Source organism: Cygnus olor, chromosome 2 (assembly GCF_009769625.2).
Source record: "Cygnus olor isolate bCygOlo1 chromosome 2, bCygOlo1.pri.v2, whole genome shotgun sequence".
Taxonomy (NCBI): domain Eukaryota; kingdom Metazoa; phylum Chordata; class Aves; order Anseriformes; family Anatidae; genus Cygnus; species Cygnus olor.
The window spans coordinates 132,856,866-132,876,477 of record NC_049170.1 but is presented as its reverse complement, the minus strand read 5'-3'; positions in this window follow the sequence as shown (position 1 = coordinate 132,876,477).

Sequence of the window (19,612 nt, the reverse complement as noted above, 5' to 3'; positions counted from 1 at the left end):
GGTTTATAAACTAATAAACGCCGTTAAGTTCCTGCTTTTCACTAAGCAAGTCTCTTCCCGTTCCTCTGAGGACAAAATCCTGGCAAGAGACATCAACACTTTTTGGAAGATAGAGGGAAATAACCCACATGGGGTCAAGGGCAGCAGGCTAGAGATTTTTCCTGTAGTAAGTTCCCAGCAGCCAAAGGTCTGGTTTTTGTTTCTGAGATCCTCAGAATTCTCAGCCCATTGCAGAGCCCCCACCTTCAGAACACAGCTTTTTAGGCAAAAGAGAGCCTGGAAATTCTAGCTTAACGTTATTTTCTATACTCAACGTGCAGAGGTGATAATGCACCTGACACAATGCTCAACTGGGATTTTTGCAGACTAGAAGAACCTCTCTATATAAATGCCATGCCTTGGTTCAAGTAGAGAAGAGGAGGCTTCAACTGATGGAGTGAGCAAATCCCAAACTTGCCAAGCTTTTCTTTGCCCCCAGAATGATTATCCACAAAGTGTAAAGTGTCTCAGCAGTACTACCTCCTGGATCATATTCTGCATCTTAGGCTTCTTTACTCTCAGCTGTTTGAAGACTCCATGTGTTCCTAAACTGATATAATAGATAATGACTATCCTACATGTAAGCAATAACAGATGCCTCCTAGTACAAATATACGAATGCAGAATTTATAAGGTGAGCTGGCCCTACACAAGACTGTGAGATGTCCGTTGTGTGGTTATGTTGGGAAAAACTATTATATGGAAATAATGAACCATTGCTGAGGTAAAAAGCGGCTTTTTTGCATGCATTTATGGCAAAGCGTTATCTCCAAATTTCTAATTGAATGTTTTCAACTTCAAAATAAATCTGTTCCCGTCACCAAATTCTAAATTGCATACATCACCCATGATCAGAAAAATATGCTTACACTGAATGGAATCGAGATCAGAACTGTAAGGGAGAATTTAGGTAGACACAATGTAAATATCCCAGTCAAAATGGCATTAGAATATTATCTCTATTAAAAAAAAAAAAAAAAAAAAGTGACTTTTTCAATTAACATCTGGATAGAAAAATTACATCTTGTTATAACATGAAGCATTTTTATTGCATTGGTGCACTCACTGACTGTTGGTCCAGACAAAAACAAACAGACTCTCTCGTCTAGTCAAAAAAGGTTTCAAGAGGCACGTAAGTGCTCATAGTTGGACTCACCAAATATTCCTACTATAAGAGCTCTAGAGTGAGTGCAGCATAAATGAGAATGGAATTCTCAAAAGACGGAGAGATCTCAAGGAAACTTTTGTATCCTTCCACCAACAAAGAAGGAGATAGGAAATCAGTGCATGAAGCTGAACTACAGAGGAGAGAAACAGGACTGAAAAGAGAAGAGTACCCAAGAGTAAATGCTGAGAGAGCTGGGGAATAAGATATAGCCTTCAGTTTAAGTACAACTGAATGAAATAATATAAAAATGTTTTGTCAGAAAGTTTAGTGTATACCTTGTTATCAACTATAATCATACAAATGCTCATATACTTAAGTAATTTTATGTATGTGAATTGGGTTCTCTGCCAAGTTTATTAATGCCATCTGCCCTGCTAAAAGAAAATCAATTAAATCACCTGCACTTACAAAAAATAGTTGTATACCTTTCACTTTAATGTGAAATGTAAAAATGTAACATACAGGAAGAGCCGAGATTTGAACTTCTGTAACAACTTCTTGCCTTTCTTTCTTGTAATAAAAAAATGCACTGTGAGGCATTCTATTTCTGTAGTCACCAACCATGGCACACTCTGTTTGCTGAAAGTGTCCAGTGAGGACACTAAAAGTGGTATTCAACCAAGTACCCCTGTAAGGGGCATTCTAAGATTCATTTTGTATTAGATTCTACGCTAAGCTCTTTATTTCAATATAGCAATCGTATTGGGAAAAAAAAAAAAAAAAAAAAAGTGATCTGCTCCTTTTACTCTTTGAAAGAACTTTCTCTTTTGACCTTATTTTAAAAACATGATGTCATGAAAATGTTCATGGATTGGGAAAAAACAATACTGGGCATGCAAAGGGACTATGCTATATGTAGAGCAGTGACCACAGATTGCACAGGAGCTCTGTGAGTTGCCCACAGGATAGGATTTAGCACTGAAAGCCCCAGTTTGCTGTTCAGAAATCGCTTGTGTTTTGTACAGGGATGGATGGTGCCTGAACACCAATGACTGCACTGTGTGAAACTTCCAAACATCAAAGTAATACACTCTCTATTGATTCTGTTAGTTTCTCTTGCTAAAGTTTCACATCCAAATGAACAGGAAATTGCAGAGCAAAACTTATTAATAACAAGAGACCTTCACCTAGCTTTGTCTAAGAGCCAAGGAAAACTATTCATATGAATCTGTGATTTTTGCCATTGATGGCTGTAAACAAGAATGATGAATATGAACTGTAGCCTTCAATCCAAAGCTGAGGCCCCTAATTCATGTAAAAAATTGCAAGTTGGACTGGGCGATCCCAGTAGCTGGGTGAATATGTCACTGAATTGGATGTGGTTTCAAAGTAGTAATACAACCTGCTAACATTTGCAAATACTTCACATATCAGTGAAATAGCCACATAATACCTACCTCTTTTTTATTTCCTGGGAAAATAATTAATGTTTGACAAAATGTTTTTTGGTTCACTTAAGTTTCTGTCTAGAAGTAACATAGTAGCATGTAGTAAGATATCGAGGAATCTATTTTGCTATATATTTCTATGTCAGGCTTCCACTAAAAGACAGCTTTTTCATTACAGAGAAATTCTGTAAGAGGCTGAGTTGTTGGGCAAAGGACCTTTAGGTTTTTAAGGTTAAAAGATAGAATCATAGAATCATTAAGTTTGGAAAAGACGTCCAAGATCATCTGGTCCAACCATCACCCTACCACCAGTATCACCCACTAAACCATGTCCCTAAGCATCACGTCCAACCTTTCCTTGAACACCCCCAGGGACGATGACTCCACCACTTTCCTGAGCATTACACATAAGGATTGTATAGCCTAAGGATTGTAACAACAAACAAAACTCAAAACTCTATCTCAGAATTAATATTTACATTCCTCTACTCTTTTCTTCCCCTGGTAGCATACTAATATTATTGTCCTATTGCTGTCAGCATTGTATTAGATGCCTTACTCAGCAATATGAACACAATCTACTGACTTCAGAAAGAATGTTGACTTTTTCCTATTCTTATATTTACGTTACAGATTTTTGGATTTTAAAGGCTATGTAAACCACCAGGAGGTACACACATCATCATAGTCTGGTTTTGTTTACATTTCCTCTCATCCACTTCATCTTCCTTCCTCTTCATTCCAGAAATATATCACATACACACACAAAACTTTTTAGGTTGTCCTATGACTCTAATGTGTTTTTTTTTGTTTGTTTGTTTTCTGGTTTAGATGGGGGAGAGCTACGCTGCATTCAGCAATAATCAATAGTGACTTCAACTCATGATAAATGAACATAAACACACCTGCTTCATTTTTTTTTTTCTGGTAGTATATTTCAGTAAATGTCAATGGAAAAATTGGTATGGAAAATCTGACAGTGAAATATTACTGATTTTAAAATAATTTATGTCCACTGAAATTGAAAAAGGAAAGCTCATTGCTGGTATTATCTATGGTTATGGCTTTGCATTTACTCAGCCAAGGTTTAAGCTAAATTTGTGGTTTCCCTTTGCTGATGGTGCTCTCTTAAATAACTACAGTCAGAAGCACAAAAGCTCTTAAATAGCTTAGTATAACAGCTGCTATACATCTCAAAAGTTCAAATCAGTTCACCTTTTTCACTGGCATGTGGAATCAAAGCAAACTGTAAGACCAGGCTTGGTTTACAGACTTGGTTAGCCAAACTGCTTTCAGTACAGGCTATGAAAATGTAAAGCAAAGGTGCTTTCATATCAGTTTTCTGAATTTTGACCCACAGGGTTACTGAGGCCTTCCTTACCCATTGACACAAAGTACCGGGATCACTATTTCAGGTATGATCTGTATCCAACCCTTTCAAATGGGGGTAATATTTCATCTCCTACTCAGGACAGAGCATGATCCCAGAATGTCCTCTGCAGATTGGGCCTAGGGTGGTGTGATAGGGAACGTAGCTTAGAGCTGGCTGAACCAGTTTTCAGTCATTTCTGTAACAGCTGTCAGAAGTTATTGAAAAAAATCAGTCCTGGTGAGTGGATAACATCACTGGTTAAACTACCTACATTCAAAGCCTTGTGTTGCAATATATGTTGTCTACACTCCACTGTATTCCTTTCTACAAAAATCTTCTGCATGTTCATCTATCCTGGAAACCAGATGATGCAGATTTCACAGAGACATCGCTTTTACTTGCTTAGGATGAAAATTATTCTGCAGTTACATCACAAACAGACAGTACAACTAAAGGTACTAGAGTGTCACCCTACCACATTCCCTGTGAATGACTAAAACATACAAGTGACAGAATTTACCTTTGCCCCAGCTTTTCTGAGGAAAAGTTGTCTTTAGGCGAAGCGGAGTAGCTTCTGCCATCAGAGGAAAATGGCAATTATCTCCAGTTAAAAAAAAAAAATAAAAAAAATTTAAGTGACAAAATTTTCAAAGAGCATAGGAAAATGCAGAAAAGGACAACTGTTCACAACTTTTCATGGTTTTAGCATTTTCAGATGTTTACTTGGGTATGTAAGAAACATACGCAAGTACATGTTTTCCATTGAAAACAATGAAAAGACTCATGTCAGTCATGTTTCAGGCAGTCTACAAAATCAGGGAGAGTAAACTGCCTCTGCAGATTTCCTGTGGTTCATTAATTGTTCTTTGTGTCGATATGAGCCATACATTTTAATTTTTCAGAAGTAGACAACAGAGGAAAATGAAGAATGACTACAATGTTTATTCCTGGTTTACAGCTAGAAGAAGCCCCTACTTGTAGGCAGAATGCAAGCACCTGGTCCTTTAGAAGAAAGAATACAAAGTAGAAGTTTTGAATTTGGATTATCTAAACTAAGCAAAATTGAAAATTACAATCACATCTGAATTTTTCTAATATATAATATTTTGATTTATGACAGGCCTCACCAAATGGACTTTTCAATTCAGAAATTCAATTTCAGTAATGTAGCTACTATTTTTGTAATTCATCTTGTTTTTCATGATATTTCTCAAACATGTAGCTCTGAAAATTTCTATTCAGTAAGCATTAGCATCTCTCAATCTTCTTAAGGATTCTGATCGGATTAGTATTCTCCCAGGACTGATACACTACGCAGAACTGGTTTGAGAACACAGCTCATGGTAAAAAATTTTTCCAAATGTACAAGTAAGTGTACATTGTGTACAAAATTGTCCGCTATTACAGAGGGCAGCTACAAGTAAATGATTAGCAACTACTACCTATTTTAAATTATTATGTAAAATTCTTTTGCCCTTAAATTTTAAGTATCTTTTTATATTGGACTGGCAGCACGACATAAACTCTTTCCCACCACTTGTTTAATATTCTTCAAAGAATGGAACTCAAACTGAACTCAGACCATAGTAATTAATTACACCTCATTGTCAGACTTCAGAGGAGAAATAGTCCTGATCCCCTGAAAGAAAACAAAGATTTCTAGGAAATAATTACCAACACTGAGAACAGCTGTACCTTCATCTTCTTGGTCTTGTTGCTTACAAAAGCTGATTTCCACATTTCATTCCATTATCAAGCACATAACTTTTGGTAGTCATGATTTTGTCTGTTGCTAATTCCCTGGGAAAAAGGCTGGCCTAACCAGTTAAACTATGGATGTGGCTTCATCAGAATGTGTCACTGACATATTTTGAGTAAGCTCAATTTTAACATGTAAATTGATGGTTTTGAAAATGTTGAAAAAAACAATATAATAAGTTCACAGCAGAGCAGACACTTAGCACAATGGTGTATTGACCCAGAAAAAGGTCCATCATAGTGTTGCATAAGCCATTACAGCTCTTTCAGTGGCAGTGATGTGTTGCAATTGCCAGTGCTGGGGACAAGTCTTGTAGAAAGGGATGCAGAGAGAAGTGTGTTAATGTGAGGATAAAGATGCATTACAGGCAGTCCAGAATACAGGATTTTGTAATGAAATTAATAAAAAGACAACAGCACTGTTTTATGACTTAGTATTGTGATTTAGGACTATGAAGCAATGTTTCACAACGGGAAAGAATTAAAAATTGGTTGTTTTCCTACAACACATCACACGTTGTGTCTGCTGAATTCTTCCTTCCTGTGGTCAAAAACAAGCCTTCTGGCAGTCAACTGCAGCTATTTAAAATTTCTACACACAGAGGAAAAAATTATGAAGCAGCCTTCCAGGATGAAAAGTAACACTGAAGACAACTGGCATAGCTGCACTGAATAAAACTGGCTAGTGAGGCTGACTGTGCATAGTCACATAGGATGTACTTTATTTAAAGAAAGTGCCCAGATGAGGATTGTCATTTTGTGTGTGTGGTGGTTTTACAATAAGAAATGGGAGCATTCTAGCTGATTTGGTGGCAATAAAAAGGCCAGTCAGCTTGTGATTGAAAGGGAAAGGAGCACTCCTCAGACTGTGTTGTCTGTCTTGGTCAGACTTACCTACTGACAGATTGGATTAAAGTCAATTTGTCAAGGAATGAAGATCAAGTTACAGGAGATGAAAGATCTCTGTAGTGGAAAGCTAGTAATAATGCACTCATATCCTGCTAATACTTATTTTAAGAAATCAAAAAACAGTTTTCAGGCAAACAATTGAGCAATTTCCATACCACTTATAGCACTATATAGAGGCATTGACAGGGAGAAGTACAACCTAGATTTTACATAGCTTCCATGAGCTTATTAAAATCTGTGATGCAATCAGAAATCCGGAGTCTGAAGACTCTTGGCAAGTCTCTCATGTCCAACAGCAGCTATCAATTTTGAAGCATCTCTATGACGAGATGTACGGTAGAGTAAAGGTCAGTCAACCCTTTTCTAGCACTTTGTTGTAATGAACATCAAAAAAGGATGCATCCTAGAGAATGTTCTGCTTGTCCTCCTTAGGACATGAGGCATGACAATCTGTAACCTCCGAAAGAGATCCTCAGACTCAATTCAAAATGCAAAAAATCATTTTTTTGTACGGCTTTGTAGGATGGATTAAACTATTTGTGCTAATGATGGACTACTCTGAGCAACATTTTAGGCTTATTTTAGGCCTATTCTTGCTTTGAAACAGCTCTGAACAAATCACTAACATTATTTGCTAGATACCTCTGGGCAGGAGTGTACTTCCCTTTTTGTATCCATCAATAGAACTGAATTTTAAGTCAATGCTGAGTTTGCTTACATTACAAGCACCTGGAATGACTATGCCACTAGAGACACACAGGCGATCTCCTGCAAAAGGAAAGAAACATTTCTGGCAGACTCTCACAGTGAATATGTCATCAAACGGTATCGAGCTCTCTGCTAGACTACAGATATACCAAGCTATTGTATCTACCTCTCTGTTGGACAGGATAAAATCTGGCTATTGAACAGAAGAGACATCTTTTCACAACCAACATCATATATTTTACAACCTGATCAATGGTGAAACAGTGTACTGACTGTGTTTTCATCAAGACATTACTCATGATAGTTCCACCATGAGAGGCAAAAAACGTTTACATGCTTAAAGGACCAAGCAGCTCTTGTTAGGGAAAATGAGAATGTGAAAAGATGATCTGTAACTGTTAAGAAAGAGCTCCAAGTAGTTGTGAGCCACAGCCCAAAATGTTACTTGACTGTGGCCATGAGAAGCAGCAGATCCTCTGAGAAGCTGAGGGAAGAATAATTCTGGTGATGGTTCCCAGTGGCAGCAGCTTCTCAGTGTGGACAGGGCCAGGCTGTGCGTGCTGTAGGCACACTGTGTGCTGGTGTGACTCCAGATTCATTAGCCTGTACTAGCTCACTTCTTCCTACAGCTAGAAGCTACTCATCAGACCTTATGCTTGCATTGACTCATTGTCAGTAAGATTACATACCCGTCTAGCATGGAAGCTGTGCTTAAATTGCTTGCAGGTTACAAGGAACTTACATGACAAAGTATGGCTAGCTCTGCCCTGAACACGTTTGGCTAGGTGCACTTAACATCAATTCATGTGAATTATTTGCTGCACACAGACTAACGGAGACTAGGATGATGCACAAACTCCTCTGAGCAGGAACAGCTTGCGTTTGGGCTGGAAAGCACACAAGACAAAGGACTGATCAATACTGCCAGCAGAAACAGCAGCAGCAAACAGAAGGGCTCTGAACACCATTGCAAATTGTGCAATAGTGGCTGCTTGTTGCATGTGGAGCTGCACAGTCATTTGTGTACTCACTGACCTCTTTAACCCACCCACTCTGCCCCATTGTTATTCTTTACCAGTGATGTACAGTGACAACAGCTTGATTTTCCCCACAAAAAGGGTTCTGGGGGAAACCAGGATTCACTGTGGAGAGTTAAACTACTCCAGACCCAAGAAGCTAACTGCGAAACTGAAAACCACTCTGGAAAGTAACTTAAATAACAAATTATTATTTTGTCAAATCATATGATTTGTCCAGTTACATTAATATCCCAGTGGCAGCATCAGGCCCACATAAATAATGAAGTGATTTTATCATTACACTTGTAGAATAATCTGTAAGTGTGCTTAACAAAGAGTTGTAGTAAGAATCCATGGATTTTTTAATATGTCTGTTATATAATGAGAATATTTTCTGTTCTGTATTAAGGGCAAATTTCTGTATTAAGGGCAAAAACATACTGTGATATTTCAATGCATAGAAAGTATTATATACACAATGTTTTAAAATTATCACTAAACAATTTTATCAGAAAAAAAATGTAAATTTAAATGAGACTTAATTCAACATCCTATGAACTTTCTGCCTGAATATATTTTTACATATTTTCTGTATATGTTTTGCTAATAAACGCAATGTTTTGCTATTATTATTAATAACAGTAATAATATATTATTATATATTTAATTATAAAAATATGATTATCATATATTAATATTAATATTAATATTAATATTAATATTAATAATAATAATAATAATAATAATAATAATAATAATAATAATAATTTGCTAATATTAATAATATGTTTTGCTAATAAACCAAACTGAATTTTCTCTGGAAGAATCTCCTTTCCAGGAGAACACATCAGCCTTAAATCCCTCCCACTTCTGTGTTTGACTATTATATGGAAGAATAAGGTAGCGGGTGTGGATAGCTCTGAATGAGATATATATAGTAACAGTATCTTGGTCTTCAGTCGAATTCTAGTCACTGAATTTTGTAGTCACCGGAAAGTAGATTTTATTCAATGGCTCATATGCAGGCATTTCATATAAGCGCGTGTCCTCTTACATGGCAGACTTAGGAAAAGTGAGCGTAACTTAACATTGCCAGCCTTAGGTTTGGTCAGAATTGAAATGAGACTTGGGAAAGGAATTTGTATCATCAAATCATCTGCTCTACCTGTTCTACAAGCTCAATATTAGAATTTCATGCCAGCACGAAGCCCGTATAAATGCTATGCTGCATTTATCTATGATTACATACCAGGAAGAGTTTATATGATGGCAGCAGCACGTGACGGAAATGACTTCATTAAAAAAAGATTTATTTTTTCCTTTAAAAAGACAGTCAAGAAAAGAATAAGGTATCCTTTAGTGTTAATAAAATGCTAAACAAACTTGACTGCACAGGATTTGGCTCTGAAACAAACAAAATATTTTGTTTGGTCACAAGGCATGTAATAGCTTGAGGATGTGGTATCAATCTGAGACATCTGCTTTATGTTAATATTTACACAAGGGATGAACAGGGTTTTTAGCTTTAGTGTCCTTAATATAAAAGTCGGTATGACTAACATAATAGCATAGACACACAATGTGACGTTAAATTATCTTTTCTCCTACCTGGCTCCTACTTTACTTTCCAGCATTCACAAACTACCAGGTCTACCTAAATACAAGCTAGTGGCAGCATTTCATGTTTGCCATTAATATTGTCCTTCGATCCAACTTTCTTCTACTTAAAAATGATAGTTACTCCAGTAAATGTTGTTCCCCCCCCCCTCCCCCCCAGATATCCAAATTTATTTTAAAGCGTCACAGTCTTTTTCCTGGTCCTACATTCAATCAATCTTTCTGAACTCCCGATGTGTTCTATCCTCATTCTGGAATCTAGAAGGACCATTTTTGGAGCAGGCATAGCCAGCCAAGTCATGATTTCCCTTTTTCCAACTTCTCCATTACATTATCTCTCTCCCTTAAGACTGCCTCTCTTTCCTCTCTCACTTATCCTCTTCTCCTGTGGCTAATTCATCCAAATAATTCGGCCCTTTTGTCTCTGTTTTTCTGCATATATTCAGCAGTTCATCTTGCTCTGTTCTGCACCATGGTTTGATGAACTTGTGATAATATCAGTTCATGCCTTATTTTTCAAATGTTTGCATGGCTTTTGATCTTCCAGGCTGTTTTCCAAAGAAGTCTGTTAGAACTAAATATGGATTGCTCCCTCATATCTCCCTTACACTTTCCACAGTGCTTGTGAAACTTTTCAATCTGGTGGCAGGACATCTAAACTCTTCAGATAAACAACTTGTCTAATTACAAGCTCTTTTCCTGTTAGGTGACAGGTATACTCCATCCTCACACCTAAGCTTTAAGAGTCTTTATATGTCTACAGTGATAATAGCCTGAGTTAGCAGACTTATCTTACAGAATAATAAGATCTGAATTTGCAAAAACATCCTATGAGACTATCTGAGTTAGAAGTGAAACCTGTTCTTTTACCACTAATTTTTTCAGGTTAAAGGTAACAAAGTGAGGACTAACAAGGCTCAGGCTGAGCTGTCCATGTTCACATTTCTGTGTCCTCCAGGCCTTGTACAAACAGCATATTCCTTTCCCTCCTGCTCCTCTGTTTTCTGAAAATCGAATAGCCATATTGCAATGGTGATTAATCTTCACTTTCATCAAAAACTTCCATCATTAATATTAATTTTTTCCACCTCAAATCAAGAAGATTCCCAACCTTAAAGTGACGTGGTAAGTATACCAGACTTCCAGTAGGCAGATGGAAAGAGCAGCCCTGGAGGATTACATCAGGAGACGCTCCAGGCATCATCGTACCATGATCTCACAACAGCAGGCACAGTTGGGTATCTACAGGTCTAGGCTTAGGACATCAGTCAAATGCCTGTTTCTTACAAGGATCATGTGCCCTACAACCAATTTTCCTGCTCCTTGAGACCCACTCTCATGCAATTTGGGTATTAAAGTCTGCAGGTTTCGCTCTCTGTTCTTTTTTGTAGGTCCAAGCATTGTGGCTTTTCAGACCTAAGACCATGCCAGATCATGCAGACATTATCAGCACAGGATTTGGACGCCTTTGGGGTTGCTGGGTAACCAGAAATTCCAGGAATTTGGGGAAGGGAGGTACAAAGAACAAAACAATGGGCTCACGTGCACAAGCCCCTACTGCGCTATACAAGGTGTGCTAACCATTTTACTGGGGTTAAAAAAGGAAGAGCTCTGCAGGCAGGCAACAAGTTATTACTGTTATATAACTGCTATTAGGCAGGCTGCCTGCAAGCCTTTTGTTTTCTCTGTTGAACCTCAGTCTCATGAACTTAGGGTTAATTGTTTCACTTTTGAAATTTCTTGTATGTCCTGATCTGCTTGCGCTATTTCCCTGGCTGCTCTTGCTATATTTATTTGCTTAATATCTTTTACTTTCTTGTATAGCTTTAAGTTTACAAAGAAATAAATATCAATACTTATGGATAGGAGTCTCATGAAAATTTTGGAAAAATTACCTCCATTATACAAAGTCTGTAAGATAATTTAACACAAATTGATTATAATAGAAAAACAAAAGTAATATGCACATACAAAAGAAATTTTAAAAAAGACCTTTTGCCATAAGAATGGAAAGACATGCCTAGTCACAGTTACAGCAACACCATTTTCTAGGCTTCCTACATAACTTAAAACTAAGTAACATACAGATAAAATAACTCATTGGATGTCCATTGTCAGTACAAACACGTTTGCATTCAGTCACTCACAGACTGCACCTTGTGGTGACACCTCTTACATTGCTTATCTCTGTTCTTGGCCTTTAACAAGTGCTACTGTACAATATTTTGGGTGCACTCTTGAAAACTATTGGTCTACAGACCCCATCAAATCAGATGCTCTAAAAGTAACAGAGCACAGTTGATCTTCTCACAGACAAGGAAAGGAAAAACAGGGATAATAAGCACACTGAGGCGCAAAGCCACAGATTAAGGAGAGATAGGGGAGACGTTGTGTAGATTAAGAAATTATTCATAAGAAATCACGCTCTGTAAAAATAGTCGTTAAATGCAACATTAGAAAAAGTGTATAGAGCTCCAACTCTTAAATTTTACAGCATGTTAGCATTTACTTCTGATAATAGAAAAACAAAAACAAAACAACAGCAATAGTGTCTTGAACGGCCCCAGGCTGCAATCTAACTCTCTCTGGTTTACTTTCTCCCTGCCTGAGACCTCACAGAATGAAAGAACATTTGAATATTTCTCCACTGGCTGTGCAAAGGTAACATGAGGACAGCTTCTCTGATCACACTGATACCGATGCCAGAGTCTTCCAATGAAGAAGTGAAGTGAAACTCTTCCTACTTCTTTACCAGGGACATTCCTCAATTTAGATCAAGTTTAAATCAATCTATATTATGCAAAGTAGACGAGTCAGAATTATTCCTGAGGTTATAGAAAATATAACCTATCTAGTAGAGATAAAAATAGTTCCTCCATCCTTTTGGGATTCATCTTGATATATTTTTCCCTCTTTAGACCCCTAAAGATGAATTTGACAGATAAAACTGCCTCTTGTTTGTTACCAGAAACACAGCAGAACATTATGCCAGACATCCACCTCTGGAAGCCTCACCCTGCAAGACTTACAGCATGTTTTTCAGAATTATTGAAACTTTTTGGCCCTTTGAACTTTACTGGAAAGGACTCGATATTCTACTGACTAAGGCTTTACATGTTTCATCTAACAACAGGGAGTCTTACCCCTGCCTCTGATAAGGTTTATTTCTTCATGGAAATTTAATTACTTGGGTGCAGTATGCATAACACAATGCATACAGACTATGAGCAAGCATCTGAAGGGCTACAGGGAAATGCGTGATAGTGCTCATCCAAAAAGGCCCCCCAGAAACGGAACTTGAAACCATGGTGTATTCAAAAGGCAAAAGGTCAACTTCATTTGCCTCTGTGCTGGCTGCACTATTACTGTACTGCAAATGTGCATATAAAAGTAGTTTCTCTTGGTTTTCTATTATGGTGGGTCTTGTGTTTTTATGGAGCTGTATCAATGACAAAATTTCCATGGTGTTAAGAAGTTTCTCTGAAAGGTGAAGGCAAAGGACTACACTTGTGCAATTAAATCCAACTTGCATATAGAGGGGAGAGGAAAGATTGTATCAAACATAAACACATTGCAACAGCCGGTACACATCGCCTGCAATTTTTTACTTTGCGAGTTCAAATCCCCACTAATCTGCTCCCTGCTTTCAGCTCAGAACCAAATTTACATCTCCTCATGCCCCACATTTCTGAGTCTGCCTGCTCGGCTTTGCCATGGAGGATGCTGAGTTCAGCGTGGCCGGAGCTCGCGCTGCTCTCTGCTTTCCAAACAGGGCCAGTAGCAGACAGCACAGCCCGTACCTCAGCACAGGCTGGGATTTAGACATCCTGCTTGTTCATTGCTGCCACTGTGATGCAATCGCATGGCTCGGCATCAGGCAACCCATGATAGGCAACAAAAACTGACAGACGTGCAAGATAGGAAACACACTTGCACCTCAATCTGCTGATCCCGGCCTTTATTTGTCCACACAAAACTAACATACACTACGATAACGGGAAACTCGTGCTGTTTTCGGACTGTCGGGAATGCTGCCGCGGGTGAGGCAGCCTAACCAAACAATTCACCATAACGCTGGGCCCAGGAAGCGCCACCACCTCCTCCCCTCCCGGCCCCCCTCATCGCGGCCATGCCGGGCGAGTGGCCGAGGCGGCGGCGGCCGTTGGGCTGCTGCTGCCCCCTGACGGGCGGTGCCCGGCTCTGCCCTCCCGCTGGGGAACGGCCGCGGCCTGGAGCCCGAGCGGGGCTCCTCAGAGGGCCCTGGAAGTGGGGTGTGACGGGAAAACTCCTGTAATTTCATCTCTTTCTGTGGGAATAGTGGGATTCCCAACTGCCCGTCATTTATCACTCGGTTTGGGTTGGATCTGTAGCAAATTCTGCCTCTCAGAGATACCTCTGTTAGGAGTACCTACACCTTCAGTTCTGAAATTCAAAACATAAATAAGTAGAAATAGTTCTACATAAACAAGTAGAAAAAAAATGCAATTAATGTCATCAAGAATAAGAAGACTTGTTCAACACTATCATAGCCTCATGCGTGGGGCAGACCACCATTTTAAGCCAGAGATAGGGCTCCTTTGCCCATGAAGTATCTGCATTTATTAAACTGACTCTTGATTTCAAAATCACTTCTCAAGAGGATATGTTCATGTATAAATCCTATAATTTCATATTGTGGTATAGGAGATGCTCATGTCTGTGCTGGAAATTAACAGGCCTGGGACATGCACTCCTAACCTCCAGTGTGTTACACAAGGCATCAGTGCAATAAACACTTTCACAACAAGAAAAAAAGCCATAGTAGGCAAATGCAGGGTTCAGCATCTCATTGTAGAGCTTGTGTTCTGGCGAATGACGTCTTCCGAAGCCATATATGAAAATATGTGTGTGTGATTCAAGGGCTGACAATTATGTATGTTTATAAGCAGATGACAATTCATGAGGATAAATTACCATGCATCATTTATCAAAAAACAAAACAAACAAAACAAACAGACAACCCCCCACCCCCATAGCTGAAATTGAGATGCAATTACTTTCTAGTCCTTTCAGGCCATCTATTATAATCACTGACAAAGACTAATGGCATTTATATAAGAGATGAAATTTCATGAATAAAAATGGCCCAAAGACTCTTAAGACAGTTATTTTGTATATGATGAAGGAGTTGCCGTGAGGCACACTGCACTCATCCTATTACAGTGCACAGGGAAGACTTTTTCTTCTACTGATTTTTTTTTTTAAACTTTAATAATTTCTACTACATCACTACTTTTATCTACTTTCTTCAGTTTCATCAGCTATAAGCAACTGGTCTGCACATTTAAGACCCATTACAACTGTTTGGTGTGCTTCTTGTTGTTCCTCATTCATTATTTAGCACCAGCTCCAGCATGCCATGAGGTTATGGTACTGGTTTGCTTTCACACATAAATGTCTCACTCTTGTCTCCTATATTTAGTCCTACATTTGTAAGGAGTTCCCTGGAAATACCTGCAGAGTTATTGTTGCTGTGGTTGATGATTGCTTTACAAGCTTCCACTTTGCTATGGTGCCTAAAAAGAAGCAGACAGTGGTTAAACAACAGAGTGTGCAGAGTCCCTTGGTTTTGACGGTAATCAATACTACCTTCATAAAATTCTAATATTCTACCATCATTTTGTTGTTGTTTCCATCTGGATTTACTCGGAGAAAAACCTGTGAATCCTTCATGTCATATAGTAAGCTTATCCAATCAGCCTTTGTGTGTGCATCTGTCTTTTTCACAGCAGTAATGTCTGACCCAGTGGACTGATTCCAGTCATATCTATCTAAAAATTCATTGTTCTGTTGAGAAGAGTAACCATTAGTCCCACAGAGAAGGGGAAAAAAAAAACCACCACAATGTGAGATGAATCTTTCTGAGGTCCCAAAGAACATGAATCTGTTAGAGAACATCTGTGGATGACACAATTAGAGCTCACACTTTAGAAACCAAAGATAAACCTTGAAAAAGACATCCATGGGAAAACAAACTTCCATGACTATATGAGGCAGATAACTACTATTTTCTTTAGAGATTTGATTATTAGCTTTTTGGAGCAGTGTCTGTCTTTTCTTTCTGTGCTTGTACACCAAGTATCCAGGAAACTCCTGGAACTACTAATAAGTCCTCCAATGGAAATGCAATGGTGCTTTCTCCAGTTTCTGCTCCGAGAATGAGATCTAGTAGGATGGTGCTACAAAATTCTAGAGGCATATGAGAAATAGAATTTGCAGGCTGTACTGTCTTAGCCGTTATGCTCTCCTTCTACCCAAAAGTAAGACACAAGTTAAGGAAGTAGCAGAAAACAAAAATATTGTTCATATATAAGAAGGGTTAAGCCAGAATTATCTAGTAAGTCTTTCACTTCAGTAGTGAGCCAAGATAATTTATTTATTGTATTGCATTGTAACACATATATCCAGTATTACTGACAGCAGCATTAAAGCAAAACAGTAATTCAATCAAGCTTTTGAGCAGCTGTAAACAGAACTACCAGTTTATTTCATTTTTACAGGAAAGTGTAAAATTCCCTAGCTGGTATGATGGATGCCACAGATAGCATCTCTCTCTTAGGACTGTTATTACATTTTTCTCAAGTCTAATTCTCAGTGTAATCCATGCCTGTTTTATCTACTTGCAGACATATTTAGCTGGTATTCATGAGTGTGTGTCCCTGCCATTGCCACCAGTGCCACACATAATGATGAAATTGCAACATATAGCCTGGAGATTGGGTGCAGTGACACTGTTGGAATGGCTGACCGTGGCTGGCATGAAGACATTGTTCCAGGAGACAACAAAACCCAAAATAAATTTGATAGTGCCACCTACACTTATTAAATTTCCATCAAAATGGTCATTGTACTCTCTGTATCAGACCAAGAGTTCAGCTGAGCACTATGCATAACTCTGGCTAGATGCCAGATAAATCATCTTTTCCTCTTTCAAACCTGCTTAATACTAGAAAGAAAGAAAGAAAGAAAGAAAGAAAGAAAGAAAGAAAGAAAGAAAGAAAGAAAGAAAGAAAGAAAGAAAGAAAGGAAAAAAAAAAAAGAGCAGTGCCTGAATTCCAGCTGAGATCAAAAACATGCTGCAGAAAATTGAACCAATGAGTCAGCCCTTATCTATTGTATTCTGAATGGATTTTATACTAAAATGAACATATGAAGGTGGGCAAGATGACAGCATGTTGACATTTTTATCCCTGAGGCAACAGTGACTCAGTAATGACTCTGCTTTCCTCCGAGCCACAGATAAATTTGTAGCTGATGCTATGCAACGTAGATAGCTAGGTCAGAAACACAGACCTGTGTTTTGGAGCCAGAAGCTGCTGCAATCACACCTGAATGCAAAGACAAGTTTCCAAATATCAGATAACTTTAGTACCGAGAATAAGATATGGAGGTGTTTCCAGGCAGCCTTACATTCAAATGAACTATATGAGTGCTGATATTTAAACACAGCTGTGCAATATCTTGTGTTAACTTTACCCTAAAGAGTATGGATCACATCATATTTGCACTCTAGTGATATCATTGTTGTCCGTTTCTCATAAAAAAATAACCAGACATACTAGTATTGTATACTAACGTGAGCCTAGAATTTTAAGCAGTGGCAGAAATGCCTACCCTAGCTTGCTTGTGCAATATCCATTAATCATCATAACCCCTAAGAAGTTTTATATATATAATAATACAGAAGCATATGAAACATCTTTTAGTTGCAAAACAAATTGAAGTTCACATTCTCACTGTGCAAGAGTATTTGAACTTTGGGTACTTATGTGGACAAGAATTATCTAAATAAGAGAAATGACTGCCAGAAGCTCAACAATTTTGGTGTCCTTGCAATGGCAGTGAAGAGAAACAGTATGCCTTAGGATAACTTATAATAAAACTTTGTCTTAAGTGCTCTTCATTTTTCTGAAGGACATTAAATACCCCTAGGCTGAAACTATGTTTTTTGAATTCTGCCATTTATGTGTACATACAGTAGAAATTTGCACAGACTAAAAATGAGTGCTTCCATTGTACTACTGTCCCAATGAGCAGGTTGGAAGTCACCCAAAAACATTGTTTTGGTTAGAATTAGTTAAGGTGATTTCCAAAAATATTTGGATAGTATTTTATCTAATAAAATGCGTATCCCCTGCATTTTAGGAGGGGATATTTTAGGTGGAACATCAGCCATCTCCAGGCTTCTCGTTTCCCCTTGGACTGAGGAAAAATCCAACCAGGTCCCCCCGCCTTTGTCTAGCCCTAATCCTAACCCTCCTGATCCTCATTCCTAACTTCTGCTGACTTGACCACAAATCCTGTCTCTGAGAGATAGTGAAAACAATCAGCTCAAATTGAAGCATCCCTCATCTTACCTTTTCTAACCCTCCATGGTCCAATAGAAATCTGCACTCCAGACTTTGTCTTTCCTTCCACACTACAGCTAATCCAGACCCCTAACATTTACTCCTCCTGGGCTTGGTGAGAGCTGTTGTTCCCTAACGGTTGTGTTTCCTTAAATCTCAAAATAACATTTCCACTGTCCCTAGGCTTTCTGTATCTTGGGAGACCTAGCTCTAGCCCCTCTCCCTTGCTCAACCTTAACCCCAATCCCAAGTCTTGATTCCCCCAACCATTGCCCACAAATCCTGTCCCTGAGCACGATGAGTGATCATAACAAGTTAAAAGCATCCTTCATCCCATCTTTGTTAAACTTTTTGTCTCAGACTATGACAAAGGAAATGTTATTTAGAAATGTTATGTGAGCCAGGTCACCTTCTATTCATCATCCACAGCTGAATTGTGGCCAGCATCCACAATTATTTCCTAAGTTATTTTACAAGACACATCCCTGCCTAGTATTTCTATTGTCCTTTTCTGTCCATGAATTTGTCTGACTCCCACGGCAGTAAGTTCCAGAAATTATGAAAATTCATATAATTTTATGTAGACCAACAAGAAATATAAACAAATAATTGCATAGTGGGAACAGCAGTTTTTCTGGTGGCAAAATAAAGGAAGATTTCATGTTGGACCATCTATTACTTTGCAAAATTGAGATGTTCATTTCAGTCACAACATGATCGATATGATCTGCAAAGAAACAGCAAGCATAAAGGTAGCGCTGCTTATAGGTTTCAGGGTGTGCCCACCATAATGAAGTTCTGAGCACCTGGAGGAGGCATTTGAGGCAGAAGAAAGCAATATTTCCAAAAGAAAGGTTAATCAAGGTGAAACAACAAAGACAAGATTGTTTTGTGTGGCGTTCTTCACTGATTGTTTGGCAGTGGTAGAAGGATATTAGACAAAGATGCGAAATCTGTTCTTGTCCTTACAGAAATGTGTTAAATCTTCCACCAGACACCAGTTCTGCAGACAGAGGTGATAGCCCACACATAAAGCAGCATGATTCTTCAGCATATACAATGTTGTTTTTGCACTGCTCCTTTACAATGTGATAAAGGATAATTTAAAGGAGTTAAAAAATGTTAATTAAGTACAATTAAAATTTAGAAATGAGTAAGTATTTGTCTCACCACAATTGCGTTGCAATAATGAACACCTAGGGGGCACTTTGTCTCCCAAAATTATTATAAAAATTGTTTAGTAAAGA